This window comes from Melanerpes formicivorus, unplaced genomic scaffold, assembly GCF_026170545.1.
Source record: "Melanerpes formicivorus ecotype bairdi unplaced genomic scaffold, bMelFor1.0.p_v2 SCAF_84, whole genome shotgun sequence".
Classification (NCBI taxonomy): Eukaryota; Metazoa; Chordata; class Aves; order Piciformes; family Picidae; genus Melanerpes; species Melanerpes formicivorus.
In genome coordinates this window covers 976,786-991,519 of record NW_027142436.1, presented here as the reverse complement: position 1 = coordinate 991,519, position 14,734 = coordinate 976,786, and positions in this window count along the sequence as shown.

Genomic DNA, 14,734 nt, shown 5'->3' with positions numbered 1-14,734 from the left:
CAACAAGATCAAGGGCAGGGTCCTGCATCTGGGTCAAGGCAATCCCAGGCACAAATCCAGGCTGGGCAGGGACTGGCTGGAAAGCAGCCCTGAGGAGAGAGACTTGGGGGTGCTGGGGGAGGAGAAGCTCAACAGGAGCTCTCAGTGTGCACTTGCAGCCCACAAAGCCAATCAGATCCTGGGCTGCATCAGGAGACGTGTAGCCAGCAGGTCGAGGGAGGTGATCCTCCCCCTCTGCTCAGCTCTGGGGAGACCTCACCTGGAGCACTGCCTCCAGTTCTGGAGCCCCTATTACAAGAGGGATGTGGAGGTGCTGGAAGGTGTCCAGAGAAGGGCCAGGAGGATGAACAGAGGGCTGGAGCTCCTCTCCTATGAGGACAGACTGAAGGAGCTGGGGCTGTTCAGTCTGGAGAAGAGAAGGCTCCAAGGTGACCTCATTGTGGCCTTCCAGTATCTGAAGGGGGCTACAGGAAGGCTGGGGAGGGACTGCTCAGGATCTCAGGCAGTGATAGGACTAGGGGGAATGGAATGAAGCTGGAGGTGGGGAGATTCAGGCTGGAGGGGAGGAGGAGGTTCTTCAGCATGAGAGTGGTGAAGCCCTGGAATGGGTTGTCCAGGGAGGTGGTCGAGGCCCTGTCCCTGGAGGTGTTTAAGCCCAGGCTGGATGAGGCTCTGGCCAGGCTGATCTAGTGTGGGGTGTCCCTGCCCATGGCAGGGGGGCTGGAACTAGATGATCCTTGTGGTCCCTTCCAACCCTGAATGATACTATGATACTACTATGATACTTGGGTCATTGTATTATTGAATTTGATGTCATTTTTTATGTAAGAAACACTTGGGATTAGGTTGGACACTCAATCATCCCAGATGTTGATTGCTTCCATAGTCACTTATTCCTGACTTTGTGTTGTACAAGATGCAAATTGTTAATAATGTCTGATAAAAGCACAAAAAAACACCCAAAAAAGCTTAAAAAAAATGTAAATTCATTCCAACAGCCACAAGAATCATTAAACTAAAATCCCTCAGTGTGGTCAGAGAACGTGGGGACCCGGAGAACAAGCTCCAGATCTAAGATCGTGACTCAGAGCAGCAGCCACAAGGTGGAGATGTTACAGCCTCTCACCAGCAAGCATCAACCCCAGCACCTAACGCCGTTTCCAGTTTTAAACTAGGGAAACAGGATCGTATTGAAAATCCCAATTGTCTCTAGTTAACAATTATATTACAATAAAATAAAATTCCTGTCTTGACCTTGAAATTAGTTCCTTATGTTGTACAAAATGTAATGATACTAACTTATTTTGTTCTATGAAGGAACATGATTTATGCTAGTGAAATAAATTATTTACTTGCTGATTATGCATCTAGACTGCAGGTCAGATTTGCACAATCAGACAAATACCCCCCAAGACCTTCACACAGTCAGGAGTCTGTTATAGACCACCAAATCAGGAGGAAGATGTTGATGAAGCATTCTATAGGCAGCTTAAGGCTGTCTCAAGATCGCCTGACCTTGTTCTCATGGGCGACTTCAACCTGCCTGACATCTGCTGGGAACTCAACACAGCAGAGAGGAGGCAGTCTAGGAGGTTCTTAGAATGCATGGAGGTAGAGAGGGACCTGGGGGTACTGGTGGAAGGTAGGATGAACATGAGCCTGAAGTGTGCCCAGTCAGCCAAGAGGGCCAATGGCATCCTGGCCTGCATCAGGAACAGTGTGGCCAGCAGGAGCAGGGAGGTCATTCTGCCCCAGTACACTGCACTGCTCAGGCCACACCTTGAGTACTGTGACCAGTTCTGGGCCCCTCAGTTTAAGAAGGAAGTTGACTTGCTGGAGCTTGTCCAGAGAAGAGCAACAAAGTTGGTGAGGGGTTTGGAACACAGCCCTGTGAGGACAGACTGAGGGAGCTGGGGTTGCTTAGCCTGGAGAAGAGGAGACTCAGGGGTGACCTTATTGCTCTCTACAACTACCTAAGGGAAGTTGTAGACAGGCAGAGGTTGGTCTCTTCTCCCAGGCAGCCAGCACCAGAACAAGAGGACACAGTCTCAGGCTGTGCCAGGGGAGGTTTAGGCTGGAGGTTAGGAAGAAGTTCTACACAGAGAGAGTGATTGCCCATTGGAATGGGCTGCCTGGGGAGGTAGTGGAGTCCCCATCACTGGAGGTGTTCAGGAGGAGACTTGATGGGGTGCTTGGTGTCATGGTTTAGTTGTTTAGGTGGGTTGGATTGGTTGATGGGTTGGACATGATGATCTTGAAGGTCTCTTCCAACCTGGTCTATTCTATTCTATTCTATTCTATTCTATTCTATTCTATTCTATTCTATTCTATTCTATTCCCACATATACTATTTGTGCCCCTCCATGTTCTGCCTCTGTGTTAATTAAACTATGCTGAATCAGGATTAGGTGGGTGTGGAGTTCATCTCACATGTGTGTGTTTATCTGCATAAAAAGTTATTTCCCCAACTAATTTTCTAAACACATTTATTGTTCTAGGGATGTAAGAATCTTTACATTGCAGGCAGGTTTCACAGATTATACTTCAGCTAACAACAGTAGTATGTTACCACTGCTAGTGCTAAAGCTTAGGGACTCCCCAGAGTCATTGACTTGCAATTTGAAAGCTAGCTTCTTAGTTCTCCTTTTTGTCTTACTTTACATATTGGTTTGGATTTACAAACTCAATAATACAGAAAAATTGCACAATACCAAAACCAGACTGCAAGGTGTTAACCTCAGGTGAAACACCCCCCCCTTGCAGAAGCCAGAAGAGGACTCAGATGTTGCTTAAGTGTACGGGCTGCAGCAGGCACGCCACACAAGTTCTCCATCAAGCCACGGAATGAAGTTCTTAAGGCTGATCCAGACAAGTAAGAGGCTTACTGCAGGAGGAAGAAGCAAATCTTCTTTTTCTTCTTCATTTTTCCTGTCAGTCTCCCTACCCAGAGCATTTGCAAACACAATGGACAGTGTCAGATTTTTCTTATTATCAGTACACAAACCCACAATTCCACATTCATTGTGACTCACTACACACTTCTGCACGAGTGACTGCAGATAGATCTTGTTCTCTGAACACTGAAAAATGCACCCACAGCTATTTCTAGCCCAGTAAAGGAGGCACACTGAATATGTGCCTATGTGTGTTTAGATCAGGAAATACCCTTACAAGGCAGCAAATCCTTCAAATCAGTGAAAGTGTGAGCTGGTAGCTACTGTAATTGCTAGCAGGGAGTCATGTTAACAGAAAAATGGTGAAATATGGCCTGGTTTATTATTATTATGAGGGGCTACAGCTAAATTCAACTGAAGAATATAGGGCTCATGGGAACCCTCATAAACACTGAAATAATCACGTATTGGGTTTAATACAAATCCATAAATCTTTATAGGTGTCGAATTGTCAGGCAAATAATATATGACCCAACTCTGCAGAAAGTATATGGAAAAGAAGCATTCCAGAAGGACTGCACACATAACACGACCCAGCGCAGCACCACTGAGGCTTGCAGCTTTGCTGGTACCACAGCTGTGAGTGAAGGGGTGCACAAATCTCCCTATCTGGTGCCTGTGCACGACTGGCCTGCCTCCTGAGAGCCTTCTGTACTCAGAGAAAGCTTCCTTGAAACTGTTGACAAAAGCTAGCACAGAAACATGAGCAATGAATGTATCAAGTATATTTTTCACACAATTTCTTATTTTACTAAAGGCAACATTTCCCTTATAAAGAAATAAGAACTGGGATGGATGGGTTGGAAGATTTATGAGAGGAAGAGTTGGGGCCTTTCTCCAGTAAGTCAGAAAGCTGGACTTTCTCCAGAAAGTAGTGTTTTGTGTGCAGCTACTGTGTTTCCCCAGTCACCAGTGAAGCATCATACACCATGGTTGAAAAAACCCTTGTAAAAGATGTCAGCAGAAGGAGCACAGATCACCTACCTCTCAGCTTTTTAGGGGCAGGCTTTCTGCCTCCATGCTCAACACGTAATGAGAGTGTTAGAGGAAGATTCCAGCTGCTGCAGTTCCTGCTGGATAATGACTGGGGAGAAAAAAGAAGCTGAATGACTGCTGCAGCAGCAGCAGCCACTGCAGAGTACATAAAGGAAGTGTCTAAGAGCACAGATGGCTGCAGCTTCTCCCTGAGTCTCACACAGAAGAATGCAAGGCAGGGGCCCCCTTCCACCTCTATTCCATCGCAGCTCTGCTTCCCTTGTAACCCCTCCTCAGTGTTGCAGTTTGCTGGCCATCAGCCACTCATTGCTTCCCCACGGGGAACTACAACTGCAGTTGCAGGACGGAGGCTGTCTTGCCAATTCTGAAATATTATATTCTGACATAATTTCAGCTCTCCATGTAAAATGAAAGGGCATGCAAACAGCAAGGAGAATGGCTAATAAAATGAAAAGATACAGTGGAGGGAGGCTAAGCACAGAGAGAAATTCTAGCCTTGTTCAGATCAGTGGCAGACTTCCCACTCTTTTCAGTGAGCCAGAATTTCACCCTAGATATTCATAACCCTTTTCAGCTACATTTTAGATAGATAGTTTGGCAAACTCTACAGTGCTTCATGCTGTGTGTAGAACCTCAGGATTTATATTACATTGATTTGGTTTGAAGCCCTTTTACTTTGGTCACATATCAATTCCAGCCTAAAAAACTCCTAGGGTTTATGTTAAATTACAGTTTTTCCTGGAAAAAAAATTAATCTCTTCTCAGTGCATAGAAGAGAACATAGTATTTAGGATGGCTACAAACAGTCTAAGATGTTGGTACCACAGGTTCTTTGTGAACTTCTCATAACCAGGGACTTCTGTCTTTTTTTAGAGAGTCAAGTGCCCTACCCTTGCCCCAGAACACCACACTGATGGCTCCCATGTAGCAGGTCCCTGACATGCTGAGACCCAGACTCCACATAGCAGCATCTACTCCAGTCTTCAGATTTTGTTGCCTCTTCTTCTGAAGGCACAGTGAAGACCCATTTAAACACAGAAGTGACACTGTAACCTCTCTCTGACAATGACTTTGCATTTTAATCAATGTCAAAAATAAATCTACCATGGCACACTGCCCATACACAAACCTCATCCTGCACCATGAGACTTCTGTATCACAATATCACAATATCACCAAGGTTGGAAGAGACCTCAAAGATCATCAAGTCCAACCTGTCACCACAGACTTCATGACTAGACCATGGCACCAAGTGCCACATCCAAACCCCTCTTGAACACCTCCAGGGACGGTGACTCCACCACCTCCCTGGGCAGCACATTCCAATGGTGAATGACTCTCTCAGTGACGAACTTTCTCCTCTCCTCCAGCCTAAACTTCCCCTGGCACATCTTGAGACTGTGTCCTCTTGTTCTGGTGCTGGTTGCCTGGGAGAAGAGACCAACCCCCACCTGGCTACAACCACCTTTCAGGTAGTTGTAGAGAGCAATGAGGTCTGATGGTACTCAAGGACATTAATAGATACATTCCAGAACAACACACAGAGAGGCAGGGATCTCTGGAAGTTATTTGGATCTATACAAATCCCACACTGTGTTAAGTGAAAAGGAACCCAACTTTTAGAGAAAATGATTCTTCCCCCTCTTAGAAAGTTTGGCTGGAAACAACGTCAAGGAGAAAAACTGAGTGAAGTTACTCGATCCATTCTACAACACATCACGTGCCGTGGTGCTGCCTTCAGCACAAAATTACCCTTCATCTCAGACTAGAAATAGTTAGCAGCCACTGGTAAAACTGAGCAGGAGCAAATAATTCATACATGAGTTTGTGTTCTTTTAAGACCTGAGTTTGTTTGATTAATTTGTCTACTTTGCACAGTGCTTAATAATTTTTTGACTTCAGACTGAAACAACCTTATATTTTATACTCTTAAGGAGAGACCACCTTATAATTTATAACAGTTAAATATGTATTACAGTACCTTATAGCTAACATAAGCCCTTTGTTTTCCCTTAGAACATTACAGCAAGCCATATTATGAATCAATAAAACCTGCTGCCTTTTCCCCTTGTTCAACTGTATACACTTGGAGCCTGGGACGGTGCCAAAGAAAATCAACACATACCGATGGAGGTCATAAAGAAAAAAGTCTTGACATCTTCTCCTGCCACTCATTTTAGCATAGTTAGTCTGTCTGGATGCATAATTTACTTTTCAGGTAATGTGCTAGTTGCTAACTATCACTCACCTCTCAGCAGAAATTTGGGTCAAATTTCCCAGCTCTCTCAGCCAACACTTTGATTGTGTGAATACTTCTTGTGCCCCCAAATAATTGCTTCCTACGTCTCAGCACTTCACAAGAAAACACTGAAATGTCAGTGTTTGGACAAAATGACTGATTTTACATTCCCTGAAGTCAGAATCTTAAATTCAACAGCATGGGACTCAGCCCATATGCCCAAATTCATATCTGCATCTCTAATTAAAAAAACACAACAAACAGGCACCCAAACAAAAAGTAAAGAAAAAAACAACCCCCCAAACGCCTAAAACAAAGACTGAAAAGCAAGTTTAAGTAGTACTCTGGAAAGGCAGGCACTACAGTACTTGGCTAAATGCTCATGAGAAGAACTACAGGAAACAGAATGGCTCTAACCCAATACAGTTTACAATTTTATTGGCTGGGACATTTCTTTTTGAAAAATAAAGCACAATTATTCAATTGTTGCCAATTATCAAACCCAGAAACTCCAGGAAAATCTTCTCCCAGCAATTGCCTGACAGGATACTTAACAGTTCTAGCCTCTGGTTCATATATCTGATTCTGCAACAGAGCTATTACACAGCTCCTCACATCATGGAGAGGTTAGAAAGGACCTTACCAAGCACAGTTTCTCTGTCACTGTAATGGGTTGGGGCAGACCCCCTCCCCACCACGCGCAGAAAATAACGACTCAGATTGCAAAAGTGATGGAAAGTTTTAATAGAGAACAGTGAGTGTGTGCAGAAAGCTAGGAACACAGTGACAAGAGAGACCCCAAAACAGTCCCAGAAAGATCCCATCCCCACCTGAGGGTGCACCCAAAACCCCCAGGGCTCCTCCTTCCCCCTCCCACTGCTAGGCTAGTCTCAGCTGGCCAGATCTGAGCCTGCCCATCCCCCCATGGCCTTGGGCCTAACCAGGCCCATGGCTGGGAGATCGCTCCCCCAGTTACCAGCTGGCGGAGAGGAAAGGAAAGAGAAAGTGCCAGACCCCACTGTAAAATTTATAGTGGTGCAAAGGATCATGGTAGGAAATACCTAATTTCCTGTGTCCACCCACTGGGCTGGACTTCTGGACACAGGAAACACCCCTGTAGCAGAGGGCACCCAGCCCAAACTATGACAGTCACCTAGACAGCACTTGGTGTATTTTCCTGTTGGTCCAGCCCAGCCCCGTCACTGCAATATACCTCCCATAGGCTTCAGCAGCATTAGAAGAGCCCCATGCCAACAGCAAAAGCACAAACAGAAGTGTGCCTCGAGTTTGTATACACATTTCATTAATATTTCCCTTAAAAAACAAACCTCCATGCAAAAGCAGAAAAAGTTCTTTTGGTACAGTACAGAATGTCAATGGAATAAGTTCATTGCTTCCATTTGTGAATGTGGTTTGGTGGCTTTTCTTAGACTGTAGTTGTCCAAACAACCAGGCAGGGGTGAGTGAAGGGTTTGTTAAAATATTTCCCTGGGTTTTCATTCCCTCTCCTTTCCACTTTTTAATTTTCCCAGCTGCTCCCATTCCACTGCAGTAGCTATAAATCCCTCCGCAAGCCCTTGAAGTGCAAAACAGCATGGGCACAGAAAAACTCAAGCATACAAGTAAATTATTTCCTGGCTGAATCAATAGAATCAGAATCATAGACCGAATTCGGGCGGATAGGATCTTGAAGATCATTTAGTTCCAACCCCCTGGTCATGTGCAGGGACATCTTCCTCTTGATCAGGCTGCTCAAAGCATCCAGCTTGGCCTTGAACAGTTCCATGAAGGGAGCATCCATAACATCCCTGAGCAATCTGTATGACAGTGAGAAGAGGAGGCTCAAGGGTGACCTTCTTGCTCCCTACAACTACCTGAAAGGTGGTTGTAGCCAGGAAGGGGTTGGTCTCTTCTCTCTAGCAACCAGCACCAGAACAAGGGGACACAGTCTCAAGCTGCACCAGGGGAAGTTTAGACTCGAGGTGAGGAGAAAGTTCTTCACTGAGGGAGTCATTGGTCATTGGAATGTGCTGCCCAGGGAGGTGGTGGAGTCCCCATCCCTGGAGGGTTCAAGAGGAGATTGGACGTGGCACTTTGGTGCCATGGTCTAGTCATGAGGTCTGTGGTGACAGGTTGGACTCAATGATCTTTGAGGGCTCTTCCAACCTTGGTGATTCTGTGATTCTGTGACACTGTGATTCTGTGACACTGTGACAGTGAGATGCTCACCTGGACAATTCGAAAGACCATTTTGCACACATTGCATTTTGTCTCTTTGCATTTTGTAATGCTTGCACACAATAAGTCACAGAACTGTAGCCCTCCTTTCACAAAGGCTTATCTTGATGCATCCATTGACTGCTCCTCAAACACACCATGCAACTCCCTCAAGAATATTGCTGTTTGGATCAAACACATCTGTTATAGGGCTATGGCAGGGAGTAAGCAGGCCAGGATTCTTCTGTGCTAAGAACACTTGCAGATGCCAAAAGCATCTTGAAGGGTTTGTTGTTCTGTTTGTATTTTTAATAAACCAGAACACAAATGATCAGAAGAGATAATTCTCTATACACACCTTACTGCTGGCAGAAACAGTTCTCACCAAACAGAAAGCACAATTTCCAAGTAGATAGAATAGAATAAACCAGGTTGGAAGAGACCTTCAAGATCATCAAGTCCAACCTATCACCCAACACCACCTAATCAACTAACGCATGGCACCAAGCACCCCATCAAGTCTCCTCCTGAAGACCTCCAGTGACGGTGACTCCACCACCTCCTCGGGCAGCACATTCCAATGGGCAATCACTCTCTCTGTGTAAAACTTCCTCCTGACCTCCAGCCTAAACCTCCCCTGGCACAGCCTGAGACTGTGTCCTCTTGTTCTGGTGCTGGTTGCCTGGGAGAAGAGACCAACATCCGCCTGTCTACAACCTCCCTTCAGGTAGTTGTAGAGAGCAATAAGATCTCCCCTGAGCCTCCTCCTCTCCAGGCTAAGCAACCCCAGCTCCCTCAGCCTCTCCTCATAGGGCTTGTGTTCCAAACCCCTCACCAACTTTGTTGCCCTTCTCTGGACACCTTCCAGCACGTCAACCTCCTTCCTAAACTGGGGGGCGCAGAACTGGATACAGGACTTGAGGTGTGGCCTAACCAGTGCAGTGTACAGGGGCAGAATGAGCACCCTGCTCCTGCTGGCCACACTGTTCCTGATGCAGGCCGGGATGCCATTGACCCTCTTGGCTGACTGGGCACACTGCAGGCTCATGTTCAGCCTACCATCAACCAGCACCCCCAGGTCCCTCTCTGTCTGGCTGCTCTCCAGCCACTCTGACCCCAGCCTGTAGCACTGCATGGGGTTGTTGTGGCCAATATGCAGAACCTGGCACTTGGATGTGTTCAATCTCATGCTCTTGGACTCTGCCCATCTGTCCAGAATTGAGTGGTAATTCATATTGAGTAGTAATTTATCCCTTAGTCTTACCTCTTCTCTTTAAACAAATGATGATTTCTTCATTAATTAGCCACTGTATGCTTTTGAGTAACAAGTCTCTACACATATTTGCCACTCTAAATTTACTGCACCTCATTAGAATGGTTGAGGAAGCATAGTCCTTTTTTTCCTCTCCACTCTTCTCTCCAGTTGCTGTTGATCTTTACTGCCTCGTGGCAGCTGGCTCCTAGCCACACAAGTAATGACTGCAGTTAAGTTACTTAACCAAAGCATTGCCTTCAAATGAGGGAACAGAAGAAATTGCAGAAAAAAACTACTTTGACTTTTGACATTTGTGTTTCAAGGAGCTTTGGCTTTATTCAGAAGAGAGAGAAATTCCTGGTCTGTTTCAAAAAGCCACCAGTCCTGAATCTGTTTTTCTCCCATAATCAAGCACTTGGCCAAAGCAAAATAAAAATCATTAGTCTCATCAGAATCCACATGGAGTTTAGTATGATCCTTCAAGAGCAGGATCTCATGAGTTATTCTTTTCCAGATCCTTCTCAGCTATAGCTTTACTGCTACAAGTAGCAATGAGAAAGGTTAACCTGGCCCAAGGGTGGGGTTTGTGCAACATCCTTACGTAAGCTGTTATGGTCAAACGAAGCTAGGGCCACTCCTTGTAAAGACAAAGCTGCTGTGAGCCACACAATGGCTTGAATCAGCATGCCCCGATCCCCAGTGGCCACTATCTCCTCATTTCCTCCCTGCCTGCAACTGCCCATGAGAGCTGCTGCTTCTCATCCTCATTCTCAGCCTGCCAGGCTTCTTGCTGTGTTTCTACAATTGCTGCATTTTGAGGCTGTTGCAAATGTCCAGGGGGGCTTGAAGCCTGATAAAGCTGCTGCCTGTGTGAAGGGCAGTATGCCACATATCAGCAAAACTTTTACATCTGTCAGATGACCAAATGTCACAGGTTCCAGAAAACCTTTGCTGTGTCTGTCCTGAGGCAGGCAGATGAAAAGCATCCAATCAACATTACCCTGCTGCCTTGCTGCTCCAGCAGCAGCCAGTCCAGAATAACTGGAGGCTCTGAAGAAATTATCCACCATCTGGTCCTGTGCAGCTTGAAGCAAATCTGTGTATTGGCTTCTGCTGGGTGGGTGAGTTTAAACATTCAACCTTATTAATCATCCTTTAAAATAAATTTGTAGTGCTAGGAGGTCTTATGGATGGATAACAAAGAATTCATATTAAATAAAATCTAGATGTTTGCAAGAAGAATGAAAACACATGTTGAGGCAGGACGAGAAGGGCTCAGGCAGGATGAAAAGTAGCGTGACACATTTTTACCCACCCTAGCAAATAATTCAGCACAAATCATTGAGACAATTCTTGCAATGTATGTGCAACCTGTACCACACAGTTACTAACCATCACTTGGGGAGACTGTTTCTTGGTGCAGGGTAGAATTTCAATAGAAAATAAACTGTTTTTCATTACTGATAAAGGTGAGACGCTCAGTTGTAATCCAAGCCATGGATTAGTGCCGCAGCCTCTGCTGTAATTAAAGAGCTTACCTAGAGGCCCCTTATTGCTTAGCCATTGGTAGAATCTTAACTACTTGGCCTTAGACTTTCCATTCTCAGAAAATATGGAAATACACTTTCAAGATGAAGAAAATGCATGGGGGGTGTGGGGGGAAAATGCTTGCTGTTAGGCCACACTTTCAGTACAGTGTCCAGTTCTGGGCTCTTCAGTTTGGGAAGGATATTGAGACATTTGAATGTGTCCAGACAGGGGCAGTGAGGCTGGGAGGAGGTCTGGGGCACAGCCCGGGGGGGGGGGGGGGGGGGGAGGGGCTGAGGGAGCTGGTTGGTTGTTTGGTCTGGAGAGGAGGAGGCTCAGGGGAGACCTTGTTGCTCTCTGCAGGTGCTTGGGGGGAGGTTGTGGCCAGGTGGGGGTTGGTATCTTCTCCCAGGCTGCCAGCACTGGAGCAGGAGGTCTCAAGCTGTGCCAGGGCAAGTTTAGGCTGGAGGTGAGGAGAAAGTTCTTCCCAGAAAGAGTAACTGGCCATTGGAATGTGCTGCCCAGCGAGGTGTTGGAGTCACCATCCCTGGAGATGTTCAAAAAAGGATTGGATGTGGCACTTGGAGCCATGGCTTAGTTGTCATGAGGTGTTAGTTATTCGATAATAGGTTGGACTTGATGACCTCTGAGGTCTTTTCCAACCTGGTTGATTCTGTGATTCTGAGATATATTGGGCCATATTCCAGTTCTTCATTCTCTCTGAATAGTACTATTCTGGTTATTCTTTTTACCCAGTTTCTCTGTTTTCCCCTTTTACCTAATTTGTCTGTTTTTCCTGAAGTCTCCTGTGTAGTCAAATAAGAATTATTGACCTGATTTTCAGTTGTTTCTTTACAGAACTGGAATAATTGTGGGAGAGAAAGCTCTTTAGTTAAACATCTGAATAAGGCCCTGAAGTTAAACAAGCTTGCTGTGATTCCCCTGGGGTGAGATGGGACCTTTCCTTCTCAGTTTTTTTCTCACATTTTTCAGAAGGCTGCAATCTGGTCATTGTTTTGCCCAACCTTACTGCAGCAGAATCCTGGGGAAGAGGACTGGCACGGGTGTGGCTGAAAGCATGTTCTTGCCAGATCCTGGTGTACAGATGTTCAGACAGCTGCAGGTTGGATAACATGTTGGCCTTCACAAAGCAGTTCTGCTGTTACCCTGTAAATGCAGAAGGAGAGATCTCACTTGTCCCCCATCAGAGCTCCAAGCAGAGATGGGAAGGTGAAAGTAGAATCTCAGAAATGCTTTGGAGGAGTTGATCTTTCATTTTCCCATCTAATATAACAATCATTCTTGAACATAGGGTCCATCCCTAATGTAAATGTTAACCCTAAAATCCTGACCATTTGACTTGAGAAAATTCTTTCTACAGTCAGCTCACTTTAGTAACACTTCTGCTATTCTGTTAGCATGACTATGGCCACACACCCTGAACAAAATATTGTGGTACTGTTTTTATAAGCTCTTTCTTTCTCATGGCCAAAAACATTGGCCCTGTGTCCTGAAGGGACAAGCCCCAAAACATGCCTTAACCCAGACAATGAGTTAAGCACCTGTGAATATGCAAACCTGGACACTTCCTGGGGTCCAGATGGTCCAGATAAGCATTTAACATGTGTAATTAACATTGTAACACCCTTGTGAACTGTGTGTGCCCTGGCCATGTTTGGATATGCCCTAACCTATAGGTTCAGCTATCAGGTTTCTCTGTTTCCAAAGGGCATTAATTGTCTTGGGACAGTATTTAAACCAGTCGAGAAGTTAGGCAGTTTGCCTTGCCCTCACCCAGAAAGCAACAAGAGCCAAATGATGTTGGAGTTGCAGCTGAAAAGCCAGCCCAAGCAGGCAACGTACACCTGGGCTGTGCACCTGGACTAAGGCAACCAACACTCCTACAGCCTGGCAATGGTGCACAAGAAAGAGGCCACTTAGCCCTCTCTGAGCCAAGAGCTGCTTAAATTATAGCCTGTGGTGAAAGGTGCTCATGCCCAAAATTATGCCCCAAATATTGTCAAAACTTGTCCCAACACATTTTGCTCACACTTGCTCACATTTGCTCCTCCTCCTCCTTTCTGGAATGGGTGCTCAGCTCACAGTTGAGTAAAGAAAGTGCCAGGCATCACCAAGCCAGGGTAAGCAACCCAACCTGCCTTTTGTGGGGATAAACAACATCATGCATCCACCTTGTGGGATGCTTGTGCTTCTTCCAAGTTTGGGCATGATTCTGGCTACATGCTTTGTTATTGGCTAAAGGTGTGCACCAGGTTGACTACTGGCCAAATCCAAGCTTTGAGCATATTATAAATATCACCACAAATTGTAAACAAGTTGCTCTTTGCTTAAGCTATTGCTTCTGCTGTTAAGCTCCGTCCATGTGCTCAGCCCTCATGACTTTGTCTGCAGTCTGGAGAGAAGTTGATTATCCGGGAAGTGCCACTGTGCCTCAGTTTACCTGGAAGCCTGCAAAGAGTCCTTCACAAGCTGCTCTGCAACTACATCCAGTCTTGCATCATATCCCAGTCCTGCCAGTAGGAAGAAGCTGCCACTGCATCTTAGAGGGACTAAATCCCGCTGGTAAGCCTTGCCATCATGGGGAGATCTTGCCTGAATCTTTTTAGTAGTTCAAACAGTGTCTGCTGCACACACAAGCTGCAGACCTGTGAGCCAAAGCCTCACTGTACTCAGCTGCAGGAGAGAAAGAGCCACTCTAAGAGCCCTCTAAGTCAAAGATGGCCCAGGGCAAGATAGAGCTGGGCCCACTTGTGAGTGTTCCAGGTGCTTGCTCATTTGGAGCTGAGCCAGGGGAAAAGCTGCACTGCTCTGTGCTGCTCCCCCACGCACACTCTCTCCAGCAAATTTGGAAGGGGAACTACCCCCACAACAGCACCCTGTGAACTCCACAGGACTACAGTGCCGAGGGAGCCGCTTGAGAGAGCCATTCCAGGTGGACCTGCCCATCAGCAGAACTCTATGCTGTACTCCCACTGGTGCAGGAGAGAGCTGCCCCCACCACCATGTCTGGAAGGGACTGCCCCCGGGAGCTAGTGCCAGGTCCCTGCAAGCCCCTAGACTTTGGCAGTGACCAGCCATGGCACCGTTGGATCTCTGCAAGCCTCAGAGCCAGATGCAGTAGCCACAGCCCTGCCAGGTTCCCAACAAATCCTTTAGCCTCGGCAGCTAGCCAGCACAGCAGTAACTTAGCAACATGCATGGCAATGTGTTTTACACCAGCTATGGTTTTGGGTAAAATCCCTGCGCTTTAGTCCATGTGGTATGATAACCTGTGGTTTTAAGGCAGCACCCTGGCTATGCCTGGAGTCATAATTCATGATTATAACTGATTTAAGTCTCTGAAAGTTTCCTTTGATTGTATTGCACTGACATTGTGTCTCTTCTAGCTGTTTAGCCAAAGTCACCAAGCATCTTGCAAGTTGCTGTCTGATGGACAAGCAGCAGAATTGCAGCCTTGGTTCTTAATTGAATAACTGGTTTGTATTTTTCTAATTTGGTTGAAAATTGTTATACTGTGCCAGTTCA